Source organism: Pipra filicauda, unplaced genomic scaffold (assembly GCF_003945595.2).
Source record: "Pipra filicauda isolate LSUMZ 115617 unplaced genomic scaffold, ASM394559v2 scaffold347_size1265977_pilon, whole genome shotgun sequence".
In the NCBI taxonomy this organism is placed as follows: Eukaryota; Metazoa; Chordata; class Aves; order Passeriformes; family Pipridae; genus Pipra; species Pipra filicauda.
The window spans coordinates 626,488-651,619 of record NW_024104473.1 but is presented as its reverse complement, the minus strand read 5'-3'; the positions used below and the strand labels follow the sequence as shown (position 1 = coordinate 651,619).

General features: G+C 48.3%; 1 protein-coding gene across 3 annotated transcripts in view; it reads left to right on the top strand.

Moving 5' to 3' along the window:
- The window catches only part of SLC4A4 (solute carrier family 4 member 4), a 133,326-nt gene that overhangs the window by 12,656 nt on the left and 95,538 nt on the right, over positions 1–25,132 (top strand). The window contains exon 1 of one of the 3 annotated variants that reach the window (XM_039384336.1): positions 10,409–10,576. The exons of the other annotated variants lie outside the window; for them this stretch is intronic. The gene's annotated coding sequence lies outside the window, so the exon portion shown is untranslated. Of the gene's footprint in view, positions 1–10,408; positions 10,577–25,132 lie in introns of those variants that run through there. 3 annotated transcript variants of the gene reach the window in all.

The following is a 25,132-nucleotide window of genomic DNA, read 5'->3' as shown; positions in this document are numbered from 1 at the left end:
AGACTTGGTATTTCACAGAGTTTTTCCTGCTGATAGGGGTCATGACCAGTATAAAACGCTTTTCAGGTGCAAGGTCTTTTGCACCAATTCTGTTATTGTAACCAGGAGAGTTTTCCAGAGAGTTTAGGAGCTGGGGAGTCCTGAAAGGCAGCCCTGGGGTTTTCACAATCCTGTGCCTTGCAACACCTCTGAAAGAACCCAGACGTCCAGTGGAAACTTGTCCTTTTGCTGTGTGCTCCTGCTTGCTTAATTGCTGCTTGTGTGGGGATGATGACAGAGTGATTTCATGGAAATTAATTTTTTTTATTCTGTGTATGATCTGTCTAACCTGTGCTAGAATATACAGTTACTTCTCGGATAACATCAGGCTGGTGGTTTGTTGTCAGTGGCAAGTGCTCTTGCTGAGCCAACTTTCTGATCTGTTTAAATCATTTAGATAAGTGGCATAACATCTCCCTGGAATGCTGGGATAACAAGATAAACCACGTTCGGTGTTAGGAAGAGAAAGGTTGTGTGTCTCTCCGTATCTCTCAGGAACTGTTGAATGTTTTTTGGTGTTAATCTGCAGCCGTAACGACACAGCTCTAACCTGCAGTTATTAATTGGGAGCAGAGCCAGCAAATGCTGCAGAGTTGGAACTGATATTCTGAGAATTGTGGAAAACAAAGCTGGGCAGAGGAGCAGCAAAGGGAATTGGTTTGTGATAACTGCATGTACAAGGAACAATGAGGGACAGAGGAAGGCAGGGGACGTGTATAATGGGCTCTGTGTTTCTCAGAGAGACCTAGTTAGGAAGATGTGGAATAAATAAGTCTTTGAGTCATTCCCTTTTCCATATTGGAAAGCCTCCTAAATGTGTCGTCACAAAGCATCTGCATGCTGAAGATGTGCAGTTTGATAAGGTATGATAGATTGTGCTGTAAGTGTGACAATAATAAGGGCATGTCTAAACACACAGCAAATGTTTTCCTTCTCCCGTGGAAAATGTTTACACGCACTTACTTCTCAGTGAAGTGGGGGAAACAAAGTACTGGGATTTATTGCTTATGCTACAGGAAGGGAAAACATGGGAATGGCAGGCTCGGGGAGAGCTCTGGAGAGATGAGCTGGATACTACAGCCTCCCCTGAGAGTCACAGGGCAGTGACTGCTTGTCCTCTGCTGGGGCTGCTCCCCTCTCGTGGGGTCTTTCCCCAGTCCCCAGCTGCATTTTCCGCCTGCTCCTGTCCTCCAGCACAGCCGTGAGGGCAGGGCTGGCTGGTGTCCGGCCAGGAGACCCCACGCTGGGACTTCCCTGACAACTGTGCTGGGAAAAAAGAGCTGCTGTGGGAGCGCTTGGGGCTGTGGCTCAGGTGAGAGGGAGAGGAGCACAGCACTGGCTCACTGCCAACGCCATTTCTTCTTGCCATTCTTCCTCCTTTTATTTTCTTTCCCCACCCCAAAGCATGGGAATGTAGTAATTACATTTTGACCCAGTTTCCAAAATCACTGTAGCATAGACTTTGACGGGGGGGGGCCAGGGGGAACCACTTAGGAATGAAAACCAGCCATTAGCTAGTACCAGAGGGGCAGAACAGCAGCAGACTGTTACAAGTATGCACTAACAGCCTTGTAGAACAACTGTTACCCTGCATGTTTTTGTGGAAAGAAAAAAAAAGGTAATTGCATTTACGTTTTTTTGATATTTGATCCCTGATACACAAACCTTATGAGCCCGAGTTCAGGTTGCCTTCAGCTGAAGCACTCTAAGCACTGAGGCTTGTGTCAAGTGCTTGGATCTTCAAAACTTGGCTGGAGGTTTCATGGCAGCCTTTCTTGTGGTTATTTCTGGCACCTCTGGCTGCCAGTTGGAACAGGGGGCTGTAGATCTGTGGGGAAGTGGAAAGGAATGGGTGTGAGCGCCTGCACGGAGCAGGAGCCCTGAATAGCAACAGGCTTGGGTTAAGATGGGGTTTTGAAATGCACAGAGACTCGGGGAGCAGATGTAAGTATGAAAACCAAACCAATTTCCTCATTCCGGCTATTAATACGAGAGGGGGGAAAAAAAGGTCCTTTGAAGTGATTTCAAACAACAATTAATATCCTTTGGAATCTCCCCGTCAACTCGGTGAGGAGTCTTGAGTGAGAAGCTGGAATGTAACCTCACAAAATAAGATAGGCAGGAAGGGAGAAAGGAAAGGCCTGAAGACATTGTCCTGAGCGATGGGAATATAATGTCTCCCACCTTCTGCTGCATTGGTATTGCCACTGCCTCGGCTGCCACTGCGGATCAGGGGTGGCACCTGGAATAGTTACACCATAGGCCTGGGGGTACCACTGGTGGTGCTTGGACACGGATCACACTGGATTACACTGCCTGTGCTGCAGTGGAGGAACAAAGGATGTCAGTGGCCCCTCTGCATTTCCCATCACAAGCAAGGCTGAACATGAAGACAACATCATGCCCTGGAAGGCAGCTCTTGGCTGCTCCGCTGCAGACCACAGCTTTGTAGGAGAATGCTCTGGCCTCAGAGGCCAGGCTGGTAGGTGCCTTGGGGATGTCCCCTCCCTTGGTGGGGAAGGACGGGGCTTTGAGGTGGGACCACGAGTGTGGGGGAAAACACAGGCGAAAAGTTGAAGGCTCTGAGAGATGGAGATATTCCTCGTGTGTTTGTGTTAATCAAAAGATACGTGAGATTCTCCAAAGGCAATATTTTATTCTGGTGTTATGTGCAAGCATAAAGTAAAAGCCTGCCCTTTGACAGCACTCCTATTTTCTTAAAACGCTCCACCAGAACACGCTGTCCCAAAAATCCATCAGTACTCCATCGTACCCGAGCCCTGTAAAGCACACAGCGCGGGATGTTGTCTCAGGACAGCCGTCTCCTGTTGCTACACAAATGTTGAGGTGAAGCCCTAGTTTATTGGTTTTTAAGGCAGAAGATATTGTTTCTGCACATTTTTACTTCACACAGTGCCTTAATTTCTGTTAGTCTTAAGATGATATGCCTTGGATTTATTTGGCTTACTGGAAGGCTGGAGGAGCCGAGGCCAGTCGGATACTTCATCTCTCGTACGTGGCAGCCTGGTCCTCGTGGCTGTTCTTGCAGGTCAGTGCTTCTGAGGTTCCACTGCCTGCCCTTCCTGGATCTGCCAGAGCACCAGGCACTCCTTGCCCTTGAACTTCTGCTCCCCAAATCACCTCCTTCCCATGGAGAAGAGCTTGCATGTGGGCTGTTGGCTGCAGCCTTTTGTAGTGACTGCTGCTGAAGGGAACCACGAGAGGTATTTAAAAAGGTGGTTTCAGCAACAGGTCTTGCGGGCAGGTTTCTTCTCTGAACTTCCTGGTGCTGCCTCACATGAAGTGCACAGCTCAGCAACTGCTGAATGTGGGGAGCAATGCCCAGAATGTCATGGAATCACAGAGTGGTTTGAGTTGGAAGGGTCCTAAAATCTCACCTCATTCCACACCCCTGCTGTGGGCAGGGACACCCTCCACTAGACAGGAGTGCTGGATATCTGACAGGGCTGGCCAGGGAAGGTTTTCATACTTACAGGTATCTATCCAAAGGTTTTCCGACGGACTGCGTGGCTTCTGGGTGGTATCAGCATGGGTTGCTTCTCCCTTCTGTTGGGGTGAATCCCAAAGATCTGGGGCTCCACGCTGGGGGTATTCCTTGTCTGCCTGCACGTGCAGGAGCTGCTGTAGCAGAAAAACTGTGGAGCTGGGAAGAGCGCTGAAAGAGCAGCCAGCTCTCAGGGATGCTTTTTCCCTTCTGTTTTTGGCCTTGTTTTGACTTGGACAACACATTTCTCCAGTTTCACTTTCACTCTGCTTTTTTTTTTTTCCCCTAGAATGCTTTGCTCTTCAGACTGCCCTAAAGTGGCAAAGCCCTTTCGGAGTTGTATGTGCTCCCGGGGAATTGTTGTTTGCTCTGAACTAGTCTGTTTCTGTTGGAATTACCAAACAAATAATTTAAAAATCATTAAGTCCTCAAAGCTTTATTTATAGAGCAGACATTTCTGGCTAAGTGTAACCTGCCAATGTTTGGTTTTCAATGTTTTGTTTAGGATATGTTGGTATAAAAGATGAGAGACAGAACAAGAGATGTGAAAATCCAAAGCAGTGAATGATAATGCTGCTGTTTAATTATTTGAAAAGAAAACATTTCTGATGACCCAGGATGGACAATGGCATAATAAACCAAACCCCTACCCAAAGGAAAGAAAAAAAAAAGCAAACCAGCAGACCAAGCCAAGCTTTGATGTGTGGCATCATAAATTGTGTCCCGCTTCAAAATGATCTGGAGTTTAGAAATTAAATGATAGAAGGGAATATATGGTGGAGTTACTGTATTGTAAGTACCAGCTGCTCCTGGGTAGCCTTTTTCTTCATATCAAAAGAGGGCCTGCAGAGGGAAAACCTGGCAACAACTTGAAAATTTAATCAATGGAAACACACTTGTTCCCTGGGAATAAAGAGTCTGTATTAGTACAATCGGAAAATGGTTAAAGGCAAAGAGCTGAGGTGAACTGAGAAAAAGAAGAAGAAACACTGAGATGAATATCTGTTGTTTAAATTGGCAAAGTAAGGGGGAAAACAGTGTTCCAAGAACAATAACCTAAATGGCACTGGAAATCAATTAATGATGGACTGGCTGGGGCTGAGCAATACAGATCTCCATAGATTTACTGTGTAGTTTGCTGTTGTGGTAGCTTTATAGCTTTTTTTTCCAAGTACCCATTGCAGGACATCACTTGAGAAGGACGCTCAGGTGTGTATATGGTTGGGTTAGGTAGAGAAGTTTGGTGATTTATCAGTACAGGACCTGTGTTACTGATGGTGTATTTTGGATTTCCTGCTGCTGCTGCCACTTGGCATCTCCAAAGCCCTGTGGAGGTGTCCCAGATGGGATTTTTTTACATCAGGAAAAGATGTAGTCTTGAATTAAGAGGATCACGGTGACCTGTCATTCCATTTACTTTCCTGCAGGATATTGGCTGCTCGAGACCAGATTGCTCTCAGTGTCAGGAGGCAAGGATTCAATTTTAGAGGAGCAGGCAGGAAGCAGTGTACATCAGGGAAACTATCTCTAATCCTGATGCCTGTCACCATCTGCTTGTGGGAAGTTATCTTCAAGCAGAGGGTAAGAAGGCTGGCTGGGGGGCTGCTGAGCTTTGACAGCAGAAATCCAAGTGAGTTGCAGGTTTATCTGTACTAGTCATGCTGTTTGTTGAACTTGGCCTTACACTGAGAGAGGGTGAGATTTCTCCATGTCCTTCCAGTCAGCGATAAAATATTAGAAGCTTTCCTGAGCTGGTGCACAGGAGGTGAGGAGGATTTTGATAATGGTGGTGGTTATTGCTCTTGTAAGGATTTGGTGCTCAGGAGAATTGGTCTGGAGCACAGTGCAGGTGCTGTACAAATGGGCTGGAATGCTGGTTGGCCCATCCCTCTGGGATTTTTTTGTGGTTTGGTTTTTTTTTTTTTTGGCTCAGGATGCCAATAGCTGAGGAATGAGGAAGAGAAAGAAACCCATCAAAATGACAGCTGGGGAGAAACTGGGAACAGAATAAATCCTCCCGATGTAAATTAAATACTGCTCCTCCCATTTGCCCACCCATACTTATCAGAGAGCAGAGAGGCACTTCCAGGTCTGTACCCCATTTTCATGGGGTTACAACGAGCCTTGTGCTGCAGGGGGCTGACTTCAGCCCTGGATTTCCCTCCTGCCCTGATTTGTGAAAGGATCTGTGTCCCTTCTGACCTGCTTTCTGCCTGAACTTGCTCTGAAGCAGAGAGCAGGCGATGTGTTTGAGAGCACAGAAGTGCTTCAGTCAGCTGGGCTGCTCCGCTCTTCCTTAGCCCTCTCCTCCTTCCAGAGAGGTGGGAGTATTTGTTGTCCCAGCGTCCTAACAGCTGGAGGTGGCGGAAGCACGTGTTTCGGCATCCTACGCTCTGGTGGGTTTTGTGGGTGCAGGAACAAACACACTTTCTTTATTTTAACAAAGCCCTGCGTTTTTGGCTCTGACCAGAGGCTGGTTTGGCCTCGTTCCCTGGAGCAGGGAGCAGGACATGACTTGAGGCGGGTGAAATGTGCTTTCTCCGCTGCTCCCCAGGGCCGGGGCTCACCACCGAGGGGACAGCGGCCGCTCGCCCCTCTTGGCGGGCTGGACCTGGGGTTGGCGGTGCCGGGGGAAGGGGGGCTGGTTCCCAGCAGAGGGCCCCCGAGCAGCGCCGCAGGCTCCCGCCCTGCGCTCTCCCGGCCCCGAGCAGCGAGGGGGCTCCTGGCGGGCAGGGATGCAAGAGGTGCGGCGCTTTGGTGCGTGGGGGAGTTTGCTCTTGCTGAACAGATAAGAGATGTTTTTGCAAAGAAATATGAGTGTTTTAGGAAATTCAATCCTGGAAGTTGGTAGGGGACCAGCAGGTCTTGCTCACAGGTCTGTGCAAAGCCCAAACCTGTGTTGCTTTCCAGGTGAGTGTGAGACAACGTGTGTTTTCAAAGCTCTGGAGGCAAACACGCTGTGCTCTCGGAAGCTAGCAGGAGTATTGGAAGGTACCAGAAGCAATTTCCCTACCCAGTGAAATCCCCATAGCTCTTCTTGTGCTCCGAAGGAGGGGACTGTTGTGACCTGAGTGGCTCTCCGAGTGCTCCAGGGCGGCTCGTTGCTCTCGAGCAGACTTGGTGCATTATTCATGAGAAGCACATCGAGGGCACTGCTGCCAAAAGCCCCTTAACTCTCCAGCATTTGGCTCTCTTGCCTCACCTGAATGTTTCTCAGCACCTCCCGTTTCTGCCTCTTGCAAAAGATCGAGCCAGGGGAAGTGAGTGGGAATTTGGCAGTTTGCTTCCAAGGGCCCTGCAGTGGTTTCACAGGGAGTGGGCAGGCAGGCAGGGCTGAGCTGGGACTCTTTACTGAGCCAGCTCCCCACTGCATGTTGTTTTCACAGCTAACTGAGGCGGGACTACTGGAAAAAGCAGGACCTGCTAATCAAGTTTTTAAAGCCAATAGGTTTGCTCACCTTAGACCTTTACTAATCAGCTATCAGGGAGTGCTTGCTGAGACCCTGTTTTCTGTCTAGATTTCCTGGGAATTGGATGGAAAGGACAGATAAGTCCTGATTCTTGATGACTTGAATACAAATTTGAGAGCTACAGACTTGCTTTTTGTGGTTCCCTTGGAAATCGGTGCTATTGGACTAATTCAGCTGTAATACTAAGGAATGCAGTGTGGGAATTTGTTCCCTTGAATTCAGCAGCTGCAATGAGCTGCATGACTGTGTCTGCGTAAAACAAACAAAAAAACCCCCAACACCTCAGGGTCATGAGGAAATAGCCGTGAACAAGGACCGAGTCCTCAAAAACGTGTGTGGGGAATTTCGTTGCTGTAAAGAGGATCTCCTGCATGCACAGGTGTGTTCAGGGTGAGCTGCTTTTGTAATGATGACTTGGCACTGACGATTTGTCAGCCAAGGCAAAGCCTCTGAGACAAGCGCAGTCTGCGGTCTTTCTGCACCTAGATCCTTCCATTGAGATCCTTTTATCCTCTGAAACTTCCTGACTTAGGCTGAATTACTCCTGACTTAATCCAACGTAAATATTGTATCACTGGGTAGTCTGCACAAACCCCTGGAAGTGCAGGAGCTGCCAGTTTCCATCTCGTTCAGCGTCGCCTCTGACTGACAACGCTGTGGTCAGCATGAGCGGCTTCCGAGGAACCTACCAGAAAGGCTGCAAGATGTATTTATGGAATAACCTGCCCACAGGGAAAGTTCTACCCTTCCAGTCCCACCGAGCATGCGCGCGTGTATGTTCTCTAATCTTCACCATCAGAACTTTGCCTGTTCTCATTATCCATACACATGTCAGATGCTGTCATTGACAGTGATACCTTGCGTGACCTCGCTGGAAAACGAGTTCCTGAGTTAGCTGAGTGAGGAGAATGTGTGTGTGCTGGATGAGGAGGCAGCCAAATAATTCCCGTACGGCAGCAGGCGTTGTGGTGAAGGTGGTATCCCGTCCTGTGCCCTGCTGAGGCATTGCCTTAGCTGGGATGGGAGGCTGGCGTTGGCGAAGGCCGACTTTGTGCCTTGTGAGCAGGGCTGGATCCAGCAGGCTCGAAAGGCAGGTTCGAACAGCCAGCCAAAGGCTTCCCGAGCCAAACTGCTTCTCCGTGGCCTGTTCAGCGAGGGGAAAGCTAGCGGGCTGTGGGCCTCAGTGATGAGCTTATCTCCGGTTATTAAATCAAACAGAGAAAATATTGGAAATGGCTGGGTAGGTTTGGAGCGGGAACGTGCGAGCCAAGCCGTGTAAGAAATGCCAAAAGGTACATATATACAGCGCGTCCGGCAAGTCGGCTCTAGCCGGCGGGTTTTATTTTGTCAGTCACGATGACAGACAGGATTATTAGTGCATTTTACTTGGGTGTTTCTCTGCACAGAGAGCGTACTCATTTTCAAACTTGGCCGAGACAACTGCCCTGGCTCTTGATTTAAGGGCTTCTGGAAATGGCTCTTGGTAGGGTTTTAGATGATTAAATGTAGCGATGGTATATTTAAAGACTGACTTGGAATCATGCATCCTAATGGCAAAACATTTTTTTAGCCAGAAAATCCAATGCACAGGTTTAAAGTGACAGTATGTGAAGTTACAGTGAGGTGTGAGGAAAAGTGGAATTGGTAAGGGAGTTATTTAGGTTTGTTACTAAAATAGCGAGCTAAGAGCTATTTGTGGCTCTGAGTGCTGCTGAGGAGCATCCAGGAGGTGCTTTCACTGAGGGATTGCAACCTTTGGAGGGATCCCAGAACCCCCATGAGTTGCCTAAGTGGCAAGAAGCAACACCAGTCTTCTCAAGTGGCTAATGTGTCATTTCTTCAGGAGCTTCCCAGGTCATTTAAAAATAAAGTGAAGTGAAGGTACAGACTAACTGGCACATCATCAGGGAGTTGGAGCATGGAGAGAGCAGTCCTTGCTTCGGAGCCTGTCGAAGAGGGGAAGAGTTGGGTTAGGTCTTGAGTATACAGAGGTTCCCAATTGATTTGGTGCTCTGCTTTTGTTAATAAGGGACTGTCATTAGTTGAAATGAAATACAGCATGGGAGTCATGGCTGTACCCATTGGAAACTCACTGGTTGGTGAAGAACATGTACTTAGGGAACTGGATTTATCAAAGAGAGCAGTGGAGCCCAAGTCCTGACCCATTCACGTGCAGACCACGGCTCTGACATCTTTGAAGAAAACATTAACCAGGGTGAGGGGACAGTGGCTTAAAGCCAATTGTCTGTTCTCAGGGGCTGAGGACAGCATAGGGGTGACAGCAGCAGGGGAGAGGAGGAATTCAGCAGGGGCATCCTTCTGCAGTGCTCTCAACTCCACTCTGCAAGTGCTGTGGCTTCTGTTGCTGCTGCTTTTTTGCCCGGCCAATGGATTGCATGTCATTCCCTAGTACGGAGTTTGGACAGGTGACAAAAGTGGAACTTGGTAGTGAGGAGCAGCCGAAGAGGCAGTTGCCTGTGGTAATCCTAAACCTTGCTGAAGAAGGGGAGTTTTCCCCCTACAGAGCTACAATAGCCTCCTTTGTTCCCCTGAGAGTCTGTGTCCTTCCCGTGATGGATTGCTGCTCTGCCATGTTCCTCGTGAGCTGTTTGCAGAGCTCTGGGCTTTAAAAATATTTTATGGATCTCGTCACCTTGGCCTGGACAGTCAAGCTGAGGGCAGGAGCCACAGCTGACTGAACAAGATGTCGAATATTGGCACTGCTGCTCTCATCCAACACCAGTCCAGAGGGAACCTTTGGAAGAGTGATTAGTGTCCATAGAAGCGTGTGTGCAGGAGAGAGAGGAAGAACGGGGACTAGACTGGTGAACAAGGTGAGCCTTGCCGTGCTGGAAGCTACATGTAAGGTATTATTTCCTTGGAAAATTATCATGAGGTGACCGAATGATGGTTTCTACGTTTTCCCTGGGGTGTTTTGTCGTTGTTCTTGTTGGGGATGTTTTTATGTTTTTGTTTGGTTGCGTTTTGTTTGGGTGGTTTTTTTTCTCTGTGCCGTGTCCTTTACGACCCAGATGCGCCCCGGGTCGTGCGTTTCCAGTGGCAGGGATCCCGCCGCGGGAGCGACACACGCTCCCAGCTCCCCTGGGCTGTGTCCCGGGGTGCCATCCTCCCCGTCTCCGGCCGCGGGGCTCCGCACCTGCCCCGGAGCGCGGGGTTCGGGGCGGGGAGCCGCAGACCCGGCCCGCAGACTCCTCCTCCGGGCTCCCCGCCCCGGGCCCCGTGACGCCGAGCGGCGGCCGGGGATGGGATGGGACGGGACGGGCCGGGATGGGAGCGGGCAAGGGGACGGCCGAGCCCGCCGGCGGCTTTAAATGCGGGCCGGGCCGGCGCCGCCAGCACAGCCGCGCCGCTCGCTCGGGCTGCCGCGGGCGCTCACCCGCACGGACACGGGCACGGGCACGGAGGGGCAGGTGTAGGGCCGCCGCCATGCCCCGCTGAGCCCGCCCGCAGCGCCCCCGCAGCCCCCGCCCGCCGCCCCGGCTGCCCCGCAGCCGCCGCCCGCCGCCAAGCTGGAGGAACGCCGCAAGCCCGAGCCCCGGAGGTGAGCGAGCGGGAGCGGCGGGGGGCAGCGCCGGGACACGCTTTTCTCTCCTCGCTCTCTGTCTCGGTGCCCAGCTCAGCTGGAGCCAATTTTAGAAACCTTTCACGGTGTTCGAAAACTTTTTTTTTTTACGGTTTCGGTTCATCTTCAGCGAGTTGTCAGCAGCCGCCGGGTCGGGGGGATCCTCGTCCCTCCCAGAGTTTCAGTTTTCCACCTGGTGTATGGCCGTACGGGCTGTTTTATTATCCAAGACCAGCTCCTCGCTGCTTGTTTGCCCTTTTGGCGCTTTGTGTGGAGCGCTGCCACGCAGAGCGAGAGCGCGCGGGGGAAATGAAGATTTAACCATCTTTGGGCTTGGTTTGGTTTTTTTTTATTTCTACAACGTTAGTTATTAATGTATTTCTCCTCCCTTAGGAGCGCACCCCTTCAGCACTCGCGTTCAGGAGGAGTCGGTGCACTCGGATGTGCCGAGAGCTCCCAGGGCGTGGGAAAAGGCGCCGGGCTCTTCCAGGAGCGCGTGGCTCGGGGCGCGGCGGGAGCCTGCGGAGTCGTTCCGCGGAGCTGCTCCTCTTGGTGAAGTTGGGTGCATGAGGGGCGAGGTTGGGCCCTGGGGCAGATCCGAGCAGGAGCAGCTCCGATGGAGAACTGCTCCACGTACTAAATATAGGGACTTGCGCCTTTTGTGTCAGGGAGGTGCAGTTGCTATGCATCTAAATGTGACTTGGTGCATGTGCTGCCGGCTACTTAGGGGCTTTGTTCTTCTGGTTGTTCCTGTAATGGGTCTATTTCCCATTTAAAAAAACCCCAACTTTACTAGGTGGTTTTAACAAAACGTGTAGGTTTGCATATTGTGTGTGGGACAGAATATGGTGCTAAGTGATAGGCTGCAGGAATATGCCTAGTTCTTATTTTGGTTGATATCAGTAGGAAGTTGGGCATTAGAGCCTCCCCTGACCAAAAATCCTTTAGGCACCTCAGCAAGTATTTAATGCGAACCTTCATTTTGTTGTTCCAGTTTCCAGTCCTGTGCAGAATGATTAAACAGGACTGTTTGCATCTCTGCTTGCTCAGAGCATGTACATGAGCTGATCTGTCCTAGTCTGTGCTCTTCCTTCCCTGGCTGCCGTTCTGTGCTCAAAGACCTTTCCTGGTGACTCTGGTTGTGTCGGAGGATGGGTTCAGTTTTGCAAAGCCTGGTTTCAGCTGGTGATTTTAGCTCTCAGTAACTTCACCTGCCTGTGAGGGTTGTTGGGATCCGAAGGGCAAATGTTAATGCAATCTGCTGCTTCATCATTTCACCCCTTCTGCTGTCCACTTAAAAGTGGATGAGAAGGAATTATGGATCTTTTTTTTTTACTTTTGTGTTTTTTTTTTTTCCTTCCCCAAGCTGTGGGGAGGAGGGATGAAGCTTTCATTTGTGTGCACAGGGCATTCCTGGCAAGGTAACACCCTGCACTCATCCAGTCAGCTCCCAGCAAGGTCCAACATGATTTTCTGCAGCTCACAACTGTGTAGGGTTCTCCTTCAAACTTCCATGTTACGATTTTAAATCTTGAAACTCCTCTGCAGCCAGAGAACAGCCTCATATACTGGTGCTGTGTTGTGGTATTCCTCACAGCAGGTTTTTAAAGGGAGCTTTTGAAACGCTGTAGGTGTAGGGCGAATGCTTCGATTACTGATGTCTTATGATGATAAGAAAAAGTTGAATTTGTACACAAAGTGCAGTTCACAGAAAAACATCCCCGTGAGAATGGGAAAATCTATAAGTCCCTTTGTTTTCGGATCTACCTGCTTATCAAAGAGGGTGAGGAAACCACTTACGTGTCTGGCTGAAGGGTTTCTAATGCTGCCACCCTGGAGAGCCGTAATAAATAAAGAGCTAGGTGTTTTGGGCAAAGCAGTGAAGGAAAATTGCTGTGTGAGAGAGTATAGAGAAAAGTTTTCTTTATTTTTCTTCCAGTAAGTCTGCGAACTGCTATTTGCAGTCGGAGTCAGAGATGCTGTCCTGCCAGAGAGACACAGTCATAAAGGCAAGGTGTTGCTTTGAGCAAAGACATACTGGGGGAAATAGGTGTTTTTGGAGTTGAATGCCCCAAAACAGGCCCTGTGGGTACAGCAAGGGATGCTCCTGTGTGCCTACCTGCCACATGTTACTGTGGACTTGCCGATCACCTTGGTTCTGTTTTTTAAACTTAAGTTTTTATATTTTGTGTCATGACATCGTAACACACCTCCTTATCAAAACAGTATAACTTTTACTGGTTTGCACTCCAGCTCCTTCCTACGGGCTGGGAGCACCAGAGGACTTTGAAGGGGAGGGTTGGAAGACGCCTCGTTGCAAACAGCATTCACGACGCTCCGACTCGACTCCGGTGCTGCGGCACCGGCCGGTCCCTCAGTGCTGGTAAAAATGCCTTCATGGCCTCAGCGCAGGAGCATCCTCCTCACGCTCCAGCGCCCTGCCTCGCACGTATTTTCTCTGTGCATTAGGTTTAGAATGGGAACTCTTGCTCTGAGCAAATTAAAAGGGGTTCTGATAACTCCTCGTTCCAAGTCAATTAGCTGCTTCCGGCTTCAAATCCACTTAGAAGGCTCAGAAAGGGGGGGAGTGCTCTTTGAAAAGCCAGTAATAGCAGTTTACGGTTAATATTGATAAAGGAGCGCGTCTCTGTGTCATTGTGCTGCGTCTGGTGGAAGGAAAGCTTCTCTTTTGTGCTCCTGCTAAGCAGCAGGACTCGGATGGGAGGCAAAGGTCTTTCTCTTAACTCAGTTAAGAAGGCTCGGTTCCCTGTGAGGCTTGAAATGAAAATACAGCCATAAAATGGTCAAGGTTGCAGGAATTCCCACTACCGCTCAAAGCAAGGGTTCTGCCCCCCTGCCCTTGAACTTTGGGTGGCTGCAGCATCTCATTTCTCCTGAGTTTGCTCAGGATTGTGCACAGTTTGTGGCAGGAGTGCTTTTTATTGCCGTTAGACGATGTCGGAGACAATTACGGCGCCCGTAATTGGGTGATAAAACAGCACGTGGTATTAAGGAAAAAGCTGCAGAACTCTTGTTTATCAATGGCCTAATTACATTGACTGAAGAGATAAAAATGTCTTCGAATTGCTGTCCCGCAATTAGGAGCTTTTCACATAAGGAAGGTTCGAATTTGCCACAGGGACTGTCAGTGGGGTGAAGTTGCCTGGAGTTTTACGGGAGAAATTAGAAAATCAAAGAAGGCTACATCTCAGTTCTTGGCCTTCAGTTTGGTTTGGAACTGTGCATTTCTGCCCAAATTGAACAGTGTAAATCTGTACTGTTGGAGTACGGCTGAGCCTTCCGAGTACAGCAGGGGAAATTGCAAACAGCCCTGTTTTTATCTCCTTTTCTATCCAGAAAAATCAGAAGAAATGATTCAATGCCACCAGTATCAGAATCCTTTGATTTTGTGGCTCAAATGAACTTTCAGCATCTGAATTCCAGAAACGTGTGCTGTTAGCAGAGCTCATTCTGCTGCCAGAGTAAAACAGAAACTGAAGGAGGATTTAAAACAGAGGTATTATTTATATACATAAATGTGTATGGAGGGAGATGGAGAATATGACTGATCTGTGTATTTCCTACTCCTAAGGAAATCCTTGTAGCGGGGAAGGAGAATTTTCCAAGTCCTGTTGTTTCAAATCCTAGCTGTATTACATAACTACATTCTCTTTTGCTACTATATAATATATGATTGATAAATACTTTGTATTAGATCTATCTTGAAATAAGCTTTAATTGTCCTTCTATAAGTATTGATCCATACATCTGGTGTCTCAAAGTGAGTTGAAAACCTGAATGTGGTGATGGTGGGAATTGTTTGAATGACTTCTTTTAAGACTGAGGATTACTCAGATCCCTTTATTGTCTTAGGAATGATAACTACAAAAATAGCTTCGTTCAATTCTAATGATAATAATATAATTAGTAATAATATATAAGTAATACAGAACTGTGGGGACTGTGGTGGGAATGGTACCTCTTCTTTTGACCTCTGTGAAGTGACTGCTGCTCATCTGTGGAGTTAATGAAACAGGCTGAAAGTTGATGTGATTGTTCCCCAGGGGAGGTGGAATTTTACTTTCTTTTACAAGTTACCACAGTGAGCTGGTGTTATGCAAGAAATCCTGGTGGGTTTGCACGTGCAACAAATTTTTGGCTTTTTTCACTTAGCTTTTATTCCTGTGGTGTCTTCGGTCTTTTTCTGCTACTAGTTTCTGAACAAGATGTGCAAAGGCCCTGATTTTGATGACTATGCAGATGTGTAATCTGAAATCAAAGACAACAACTGGAGCATGTTAACTAATCATCTTTATTAAAATTTTCCTGTTTTCTCTATTTTGTATAGTAGGCACCAAAACAGAACTTGCCTCTCTTTTGCACTGGTGTGCGCAACTTGAAGATTAGAGTATTCCCCCCCCCTTTTTTTTTTAATAAGTTTTTACTTCATTTTAATCACCTTTTGAAGGTTTACTGATCTCATTTCAACTCTTAACCTTGAACAGAAGGTTGCGAAACTTAACTGCTTTTATTGTACCTGTGACTGTATAACACTTCAGACGCGTTGTCAGTCCTTCGACGTAAGCGTAAAGATCTGTCATCAAGGTTACTAAATATGAGAAGACTGTATAGAATGAGGTTGGGAAATAGTTGCTCAGTAGCTCGAGGAAAAGTGACATTTAAGCATATTAAACCTGTGTGTTGCACTGGAGTTGAAGTGAATTTCTCATACATAGGAACTGGACCCGCTCATTTTGCTTAGGTCTCAGGGCTGGCAAATGTGGTGATCTTGAGGCGGATTTTACCTAAATTCTTGTTAAATTTGCCTGGTGTGAGCTCACTTCCCCGGGTGACAGTTTGTGCATTGAGCAGACACAGAGCACAGCTGAAGACCAGCAGCCCCACTCAACAGAGCCTCCTGTGTGTCCTTCTGGGCAGGAACAATCATCGCCAGGGAAAAAGAGATGGTGCTTTGTTCTCTCGTGTCCCCAGCGAAGCTCCGTTCCAGAGCTTCAGTGGCACAGCAATCCAGCGTGTGGTGCCACGGGAGTATTCCACATCCATTGTTTAACATCTCATGATCTCTTAGGTGAGCAATAACCAGATCTGAGGAGCGCTGCCCCAGGAGAAGTGTGTGTGTGGCATTGCATGGAAGCAGTGCTGGATGCCTTTGCAGTGCTGCTGGTGGAGTTTCAGTGCAGTGCCACCTGTATCGGTGCAGAAGGGTTGGAAACGTGGAGCCATTGCCTTAGTGCCACAAAACACTTCAGCACAGGTGACTTCTGGCCTGGAGGCAATTCAACCCATTGACCTTTAAGGCCATGCTGAAGTGCCGTGCTGGGGTGAGTCCTGCATGAGTAGTTCCACTGGCATGAAGAGGAGAAACGTGTGGTGAGATAGGACAGTGCATGGAGACAATTGATCCAGTGGGGCCCGAGAGGTACAGGGACAAAGTCTAGATTGCAGCCGTGAGCTGCTTGCAGGGTGGGGTTGGAAACTGATGGAAGACCAGTGCAAAGTCTTGAATGCATCTTTGATAGGACCTCGAAGGGTGGTGTCAGAGAGAGGCTGCATTGATTTTGATTTATATTGATTTACAGTAGCATATTTCAGTTGGAAGGTACCTACAGCCATCAGCTCATCCGCCTGCCTATGTTGGCTTTTCAGTTGCCCCCTTGGCAGTGCTCCGAAGCTCAGCCTGAGAGCCTGCTAGCACGGAAGGAATGTGAGCAAGCCTGGGCTCGAGCGTGGGCTTAGGCCCGTGCTTCATCGACAAGGCAAGCCCAGGCGCCCTGCCTTGGCGATTGTGGGCATGGGGCTCCAGCCAAGGATGCTCTGACTGCTCAGCTTCATGGCTTATTCCTACTGGCAGTATAAATTAAAGCAGCGGGCACGTTACCATGATCGTTGTACTGTAATGGAACCTGGGATGGGCACTCTGGACCTGGGAACAAAACAGCAGGAATTGCTGCAAAAGTAAAACCTCTGTATTTCCCAAGTTTTGTTTGGGTCACCCATCTCTTTCCTTTGCCAGAGATACAATAACATAAATTTTGTTGATAGGGAATACACTGCAAAACAACCCTGTGGAAACCCCGACTGTATCTTTCAGTGTCAGAATCCTCTCCAGAGACTGTATAAAGGGAGATCGTGTCTCCTGCTTTTAAAATAATTACTCGAATTAAAGATCAAGCTAGAAGAGTCCAGTTCACTGAACATTAGCAGTACAACCTAATTTATTAAAAAGCATTGGAAGACCAACTTAAGCTCATCGTGCTCAAAATATATCTCCCAGCAAACAGCCTGAATGTCCCTTCAGAAATGTGGGAGTGCAGAGATTCCTGTAAAAGTTTCTGTAATAACTTTTCTACAAATGAAGCCACCCTTCTTGAACCTGCTTCTGCCTTTTTAGTTCTAAATGATGAATGAGGCACCTTTGCATTAAGTGTTCCTGGTCCAGTAATGCCTTGGGTTACCATCACCTCAGTGTTTTCCTGGGAAGGTTTGACTTGTGACTCATTCAAGGTACCTGGGGGGTTTTGTGGAGAGGTCAGTACAGTTATGGATGTGACCCTTAACTTGTTATTCTCAGTAATATCTATGAAGTCTTGAACTGTGGTATCAGCTCAGCTTTTCTGGCTCTGTTCCCAGGCCAGTCATTCTGCTTAGCAATAAAAAAATGCAAGATAATGGGTGCAGATAACTGGGATTGAATATTACTGTGGCCTATTTCCTGTTTACCTTTAAACAGCCATGTTGCAACTGGGTGCTGGACATAAGGCAGTTCTTTGTTAGCAGGTGTCTCCAGTGTGTGTATGATTGCTGAACAGGTCCAGCTGGGTCCAGCCATGGGGGTCACAGCCTGTATTTAAGAGAAGTGCCCGCAACTGTGGCCGTGAGGTGGGTGGCCTGCCAGGGGCACCCACGACTCTGTCCTCTCTTCTGCTTTCTGAGGCCCAAAGGGCAGCTTCCTATCTGAACTTCCTTTAAATTGGCTGGAGTTGGCTGCTTTGGTGCTGTTTTCTGGAATGGAGATTTGGAGTTGAAGATGTCCGGTAAAATTTGCAGGCACCAACTCGTGTAAGTACAGAACTGAGGAATACCACTGGGAAGGATTTCTGCTGAGTCAGGGATGAATCGGAACAGCTACGAAGAGCCAGGAAATGACCACATGGGGCAGATGATGCTCCATGGCTGCTGACCATGCATTGCCATCCCCATCCCCAGACATGCTGAATTGTTTTGTGGCCACACCTGAAATGCCAGACTGCAGAGCGGCTTTTCATCTTTTATTTATTTATTTACTTTTTGAATCATTACGTCAGCAAAACATTTCCTTGGCCCTGACAGCTTAAAAAAGGAGCGTGAAAATTGCTTTGTCCTGTTGTGCTTTTATGAATTATCTATAACAAAGCAAACCAGCTGTTTCAGACCAGTTATGACAAGTTGTTTTCCTGAGGTTTCTTCCCAAAGAATGGCTGTCTGCAGTGTCTTAGGCAGGTGCACGGGGAAAAGAGGGTGAAAGCAGACGGTGGGTGATTAACCCAAGTTTTGAGGCGCTCCGGGGTGACCTCATGCACAGCCACTGATGCTTCAAGGTGGCCAGATGCTTTGAGATGAACCTTCTCCAGCACGGACTTACCCTTCGGGGTGTCCTGCTCCTGCAGTACTCATCCACAGGTCACAGCCCATGGACTCAAGTTCCCACTGGAGTACCAGCCTGCCCAGTTGAGCAGCCGTGCCCTGGCCCCGGCCCAGCGCGGCCGCGTTGTCGTTGCTGTTATCGGAGCGTTCCCAGGCCCAGCACAGCGAGGTGATAAGGCAGCGCGGGTGAGCACCGAAAGCAGAGGCGGCCCCTGATGAGCTCTAGGCTCCAGCACACAGGTGCCCATGGCAAGCACAGAGCCTGCTGATTAATAGCCATAGGGCAATAACAGCTATAAATTCCATCCAGCACATTCCAGTCAGATCTGTCGTTATTTTGAACCCTTCGTGCCCCACATTGGGCGCCGAAGCGACTGTCCTGGTTTAACCCCAGCTGGCAACCGGGCGCTGCTGCTCTCTCCCAGGGCAGTAACTGGGGCTGTACCCCAGACAAACTGGCACAGTGTGTTAGCATCAACCTGTGGTTCTTGAAGATGCCTTTGAGTTTATAGTTCCTAAAACAGAAGTAGCAACTCTTGCTCTATACAGAGTTCCCAAAGAAGAGCAAAGAGGATGAGGGAGCTATAAAGTAATTTTTTATGGATCTTGCTTGTATTAAAACACCATGGCTTGAAACCCTCATGGGGGTAAAGGGCTGAGTTGTAGAGGAACCTGGGAAATGTGAAGAGAACATTTGAAGGATGTCTGGGAAGTTCATGTTTATGGACTAGTGCTCTGGAGTCAGAAGGAGCTAGTTGCCATACCGGGAGAGGAGCTCATTCCAGTGACAAACTTGCTTGAGTGGCTGCAGAGGGGTCTGAGTACCCTTCCTCTGGAAAAAGAAGATGCAAGTGGTCTTAATTTTTAATTTTTTTTCTCTCCAGAAGAATGATTTCTTTCAAAGTCCTTTCCTTGAGTGGATGAAGTTTTCCAGACATTGTCTGAAAGAAATACCAATGCTAAAATCTCATTTTCTCTTGTCTTGCAGAAGTCTGCTTGGTGTTCTGTCCAAGCTCATTAGTCATTACATTAGTGTTTAGGTTACTTTGGAGGACCCAGACCTCCTGCTTTGGAGGAATTGTTCTTCCACAGCGATGGATCACAAGGAAGGAGTTCACAAGAAGTAGCTGTGAACACTTTCTGGCAAGAAACTACTTTTCAGCTCTCGGGCTGTTGTTTTCTTCACAGTCTTGTTTTAGGCTGATACGAGTAAGTCTATTTTGAGCTGCCCTTAAATGGATGTCACGTAGAGGACAGTCTTGTTAAAACTTGGGAGTTGCCTGCTCAGCACTTGGGTTCTGCACTCTTGGCTGTGGTTGGAGGATGCTGTAAATCCAACTTTAGGGCACTGAGAACCAAACTAAGATCACGACTCTCCCATGAAGCAAAATACCAGCCCAGCAGCAAACACATTTTGCTGGTGAGGTGAGTTGAACATTTCTAAATGCATTGCCTTTATGCAGGGCCATGTGTTGTCTGCTCATACCACTCTGCTTTTATGCTGCATCATGTTCCTCACGTTTGAGTTGGTGTCCTGGTGAAGGAACCCGTATCGCTCTGTCCGCTGACTAATGCGGCGAGAACGCAATCATGTGCCCCCGCCTGCTCTGGACCAGCCTCTTATTAATGACTAATTAATTGGTCTGCAGGGCCAAGTGTAAAGATCACGGGCTCGGGCCGCTCCTCACTGGCATCACCCGTCGAGGGCGAGGTGACAAGTGGGTCACCGTGATGTGTTGCTCTCACCAGCTGAGTGCACGGACAGGCGAGGGCACCCGCAGGTGGTGCTTTGCTCTGTGCTCCAAAGTTTACAAAAATCCCCCTTTGCTTTCTCTGCAGGTGCTGCCAAGGGTGGGACTGTGTGGATGAGCTCTCTGCGGGCTGGTGGCCATGGCAGTGAGGCTCCCTCAGACTGTCTTTTATCCCGGTGACTACCAGTGCTCTGTTACAGCGGTTTCCTACCAACCTGCCCCTCCAATATTATGACATGAAATTTTGAGGAGTGAAAGTTTTCCTGCCTGTGGGTGCGAGTCTGGTTAGCGGTAGCCAGGGACCACACATACGTGGTGTTATCACAACAGCGCGGTCACAGCCCCCAGAAGGCACGGCACATGCTCTCCTGGAGCAGGATCTGTGGCCGTGCAGAGAAGGCAGTTGTCACTTGGAGTCGTGTTTGTGCTGAGTGATCCTCGTGGGTGTCACTCGTGAGGGACCAGCATCCCTTGAGCCCTGTGGCTTGTGTAATCAGTGTTTTGGTGAGCACTTGGCACTCCTGGGAGACAGAACGGCTCCCTGGGTCTGTGCTGCTGTGGGCTGTGACTTTCTTCTGACTGGAGCCTAAATTGGTGGAAGTGATGAAATTCTTTATTTCAGTTTAGTCTCAGATGACTTTAAAATAACTTGGGTTTGCATTTCTCTCCCTTCTCTCCGGAAATGTTGTTTCTTCATCTTCAGTAAACTTCCACTGGCTTGTGGTTTTGTGGGGGTTTTTTTAATTATATTTTTGGGTTTTGCTGGGTTTTGTGTTTTATTTTTTCTCATTTATTTTTTTTTTTTTTTTACTTCCCAGTGCAGCCAGTGGAGGCAAGAAGGGAGTTTAGTTTGAAAGTTGGCTGTTTGCGTTTCTGGCTCTCAGGTCTGCATTAGTTTTGAGTGACTGTTATTAAATTAGCGTTTGATGCATGCACCGGGACTGATGCCAGTGACCTTCCTCAGCAGAGACTTTGTCTTGTCACCCCAGGGAACCGTCGCTATAAAGTCTTCCAGATGAGCAGCTGGCACCCACGTGAGGATGAGGTTGAAAGCCCACTGGTTTTCTTGCTTGTCTGATATTTTTGGAGAAGTTTTTTCCTCTGCTTGAGTCATGTGTGTGTGTGCTGGCATTTGGTTTTGGTAGGTATGACCTTCTGGTTTAGTTTTACACCTGCGTGCTCTGATCACATCCCCTGTGGATGTGAGCTCAAGTCATATCATGTCCCATCTTACTTTGGAGTAATTGCTCCAACATGGAAATATTGCAGGTTTTCCGAAGGCTGTCGTCTAGTAACCAGGTAAAGTTTGCAGGACTTGGCAATAAGCGAACTTGGAGAATTTCCTGCCTGTGGAAGTGGTGAAGCAGTTTCCTGAAATCATCCCTGTTAAAAATATCCTTTATACTGGATTATGTTTTTGAAACCAGCATATCGTGAAACCACGTCTCACGTCAGAACACTTGGAATTGGATGAGAAATGCTGCGCCTGCACTCTGGGAAGTGCTGAGAGAGCATTAGCTCCCTTGGCTGCTTCAGATATGTCCAAAATGTTTTATACAACAGGCTTTCTGCCTCTGCCAGCCGAGCTTTGTGCTGGATCAGGCCTTGCCTGTCCTCCTCACAGCAGGAAACCAGCACACTCTCTCTGTACCCGTGTTGCCATCGGTGGTCCAGAGCTTTGTGATGCTTTTAGAGTGACTTCACCATCTCAGAGGTGACTGGGGAGGTGATGGGACAAGGCACAACTCTAGGAGTTGAGCATTTCAAAGTCTGAAGCCTGAGGGAAGGGAAAAGCTCCAAACTGTAATTACAGAAGTGAAATTAAGCTATGAGCTGGTCTCACACGTTTTGTGGGTTGTGCTGGGGGTGATCACTATGGAGAACTTTTCCCCCGCAAAGCAGTCACAGGAAGGTGCAGGAGCTGCTTGCTGGGAAGCCAGGATTGAGCATGCCGGGTTGTTTTCCCTGGAGAAAAGCAGTCCTGGGTGAGTGGTGCCAGTGACGCGCTGCCCCACCCCGCATTGTACACACTGCCTGTTCCTTTGCTCAGTGGTTAATGGACTTAAACCCAGCACCTCCCATTCCAGATAGCCTTGTTCTTTTAAAGGCAGGACCGAGCTCTAACATCCTCTTTTACAGATGGAAATCTGCCTCTGGGCCAGGCTTCCCATACCTTGCTTTTGGAGTCTCTGGGTGGGCAATACGTGGTAGATGCTGGAAAAAAATTCCCACAGTTGCTGTTTCTTTGTCCAGGTTTCTACGTAGGTGTATCCATATCTCCTGGCTATTCTGTACTTTGAAAATTGTGTGCTGAGCTGATGTCAGATGCACGCTTGTGATGGTTCCCGGTTCTATGACACCACACATGTAGGCACAGATTCCCTGAAAAGAGCTCTTAACACCAGGCTGGAACAAGGAACTGCTACTTTATAAACCGGAGCTGGTTTCAAACAGACACAGGGTCGAGTAAGAAGTTGTCTCCAAGGCATAAAACTGTAACAAAAATGTCGCAGGACATGACATTGTCACGGTAATAAATAGCAAAAAATAGATCAGATGCCACAGGGTGGCTTGAAATAATAATTTTTAGGAAAAATCCACTACTGCTTGTGGGTATAAAACCTGACATTCTGCCTCTAGAGAAAGCTTTTTTTTATTATTTCTATTTCATGCTTTGCAGAAAATTAAGCTGTGAAAAATGTCTGGTTTATGTTATCCTCAAACAGATATATTCATAATATTTGCAGTCTGAAATCACTTCTTCCTGTGGATTCATCCCATTTGATTCCATCTCACAAAGCTCCTGCGGAAGTGCGAGCCAGAATTCCTTTCAGGGTGTCTCTGTACCTTTTCCTGGCTGTAGCTACATGAAGTGTAGCAGATGGATGTGGGATGTGGCAGGAACCAGGTGCTCAGCAGCAGAGGTTCACCCCGTCCCGCTGGAGAGGGACTCGCACTGAGATCCTACAATTCCCACGTGAATTGTGCAGTACAGCCTTCTCTTTGCTGAGTCTCCAGTTCCAACTCCATGGTTTCCTTGAGGAGAAGGAAATGAAAACAAAGAGGCAGCTGACTTTATCAGCTTTTAAAGAGTTATGTCATTTTATGGTAAGTAATCTAAACATAATGAAACAAAGACTTCAACTGTTACACCTGCCCCAGCATCCAGTGCCAGTGTTCTCCCTGTATTTTCCTGTGTTTTGATAGTGTTACTTTATTGTTTGTGCACAAGAAAACTGCAACTTCATTTGCTCTTAATTGCTTTTCCTAGGAGTTACTTCATTTTTGGAACGTATCCAACCTGAAAAATTCTTGCAAAGTTGTAAGGGATTAAAATTGAAATCCAAATGATAAACTTATTTTGTCAACACAGACGCAAATGATTCTCACTTCGGTTTCAGGAAGGTGCTCTCTCAGGCTTCACCTGTGAGTTGAGATAAACTTTAAAGAGTTCTTGACGTTCCAGTCTGTAAGAGTTTTTGAAAACAAGATTTAGTCAAGAACTGAGAGTCGTATTTAAATCCTATCATGGGACTTAGTTTCAATCCCTGAGAACGCCTCTGTAGAGGGAAACATTTCACCTAATGAGGTGACTTAATTGGGAATTTATTTGGTGTATAAATACTGCAGTGCAGGTTCTTTGTGCAGAAAGCAGGGGATTCTGTCCTGCCCTGCTCGGGGTGAGTATAGCTTTTTGCTGAGAAAGCTTGTAAATAAATGCTGCTTTAGAGCTGACAGGGGAAAATGCATCCAAGATAAATTTGGCAACGTGTTCCAAAAGTGCATCAACCAGGCCACGCTGAGTATAGTCAGAAGCTCATTTTTTCTGTGTGATAGGGCCCATATGCAAGTATGTGAGAAAACCAAAACACATCAGGGCCCTAAGAAGGAATGGGTCGCATTCGGTCTGTTTATTCGAGCGTTTGCGTATGGGCTGTGAGAGCATCAGCTGGGACCAAGTCTCCTCCTTGGTTTCCTGTTTATTTGGCCGCTACAATTGCAGTATCCGAATGCTTCACAGGTTGCAGAGAAAAGGAATAGTGTTATCTCTGTCTCTGTGCAGCCCGCTGACAGAAGCAGCCTGTTTGGCTGGCTGACTCATTCCCTTTGGGATGCACACTCGGCATCTAACCCGAGTGGCTTGGTAAAGGCACCGGCCGTCACTGACAGGAAAGCCTTTGGTGGCACTTCAACCTGCTCAGGTCCAGGTGCCATCTGAGGGACACTCCGGGTCTGGCCAATGGTTATGCTGGTCCCTCTGTAGTCGAAGGTTGGATGATGTTGCTCATCACAAGTAGTGTTGGTTCTGCCTGTGGGGAGCAGTGTGGGGCTGTGGGTGTTCCTTACTGGAGCAGTCTCCCCTTTTGTGTTTGGGAGCTACGTGGTGAGGGGAAGTAGTCTCTGTGTGGATTCAGGTGTAATCCTTGTGGGATTTGGGACCTGCCAAAGAGCTCAACCCATGATCCCCAGTGCACTGTTTGCTTGGGTTTGTCTCTTCTCCCCAGCATCCCTGTCCACATGCTCCCACTCCACTTTATGCACAGCAGTTTTCTGAGGGAAAAAATCTTAACAGGTCACTGGTGCTGGGCTCAGTGAAGCAGACGAGGGTGGTCGATTCTGCACACGCAGGAGGATCCGATTTGCCTTTGCCTTTCCCAGGAGTGTGGACAGCTTCCCCACAGCTGCCAGGCAGAACTGTGGCACAGGAGCTGCTGGCACTGCTGCTCCGTGACCTGATGCTCTCCCTCTCCCCTCAGCCCTTGCCCCACTCCACGCCCCGGCTCGTGTGGTTGCTCTTTAATGTGACTTTCACGTGGCTCTGCGTTACAGTGCTTCAGTTACGGAACTGGCTCTGTTTCTTTTTCCTCGTGGGATCTGGAGTTTGCTGCAGTTTCTTCCTGATTGCAAAAGCCGTTGGAAATGGGCAGAATCATAAAAGCTTATCAGTGAGCAGTAACTCTCCCCTTGTGCTCCCCAGCTCTGTTAGGCGTTTATTCACTCCAGCGAGTTGTAACTCAGCGCAACAACTCGTGTTGCCACATCAGTCCTTCTTTATTTACGCCAAACACCACTTTCCCTCTCTCCTGCCCTCAATCCCCGAGTTCCACGGCTCCAGAGCTGTGCAGCCGGGCGGTGGCAG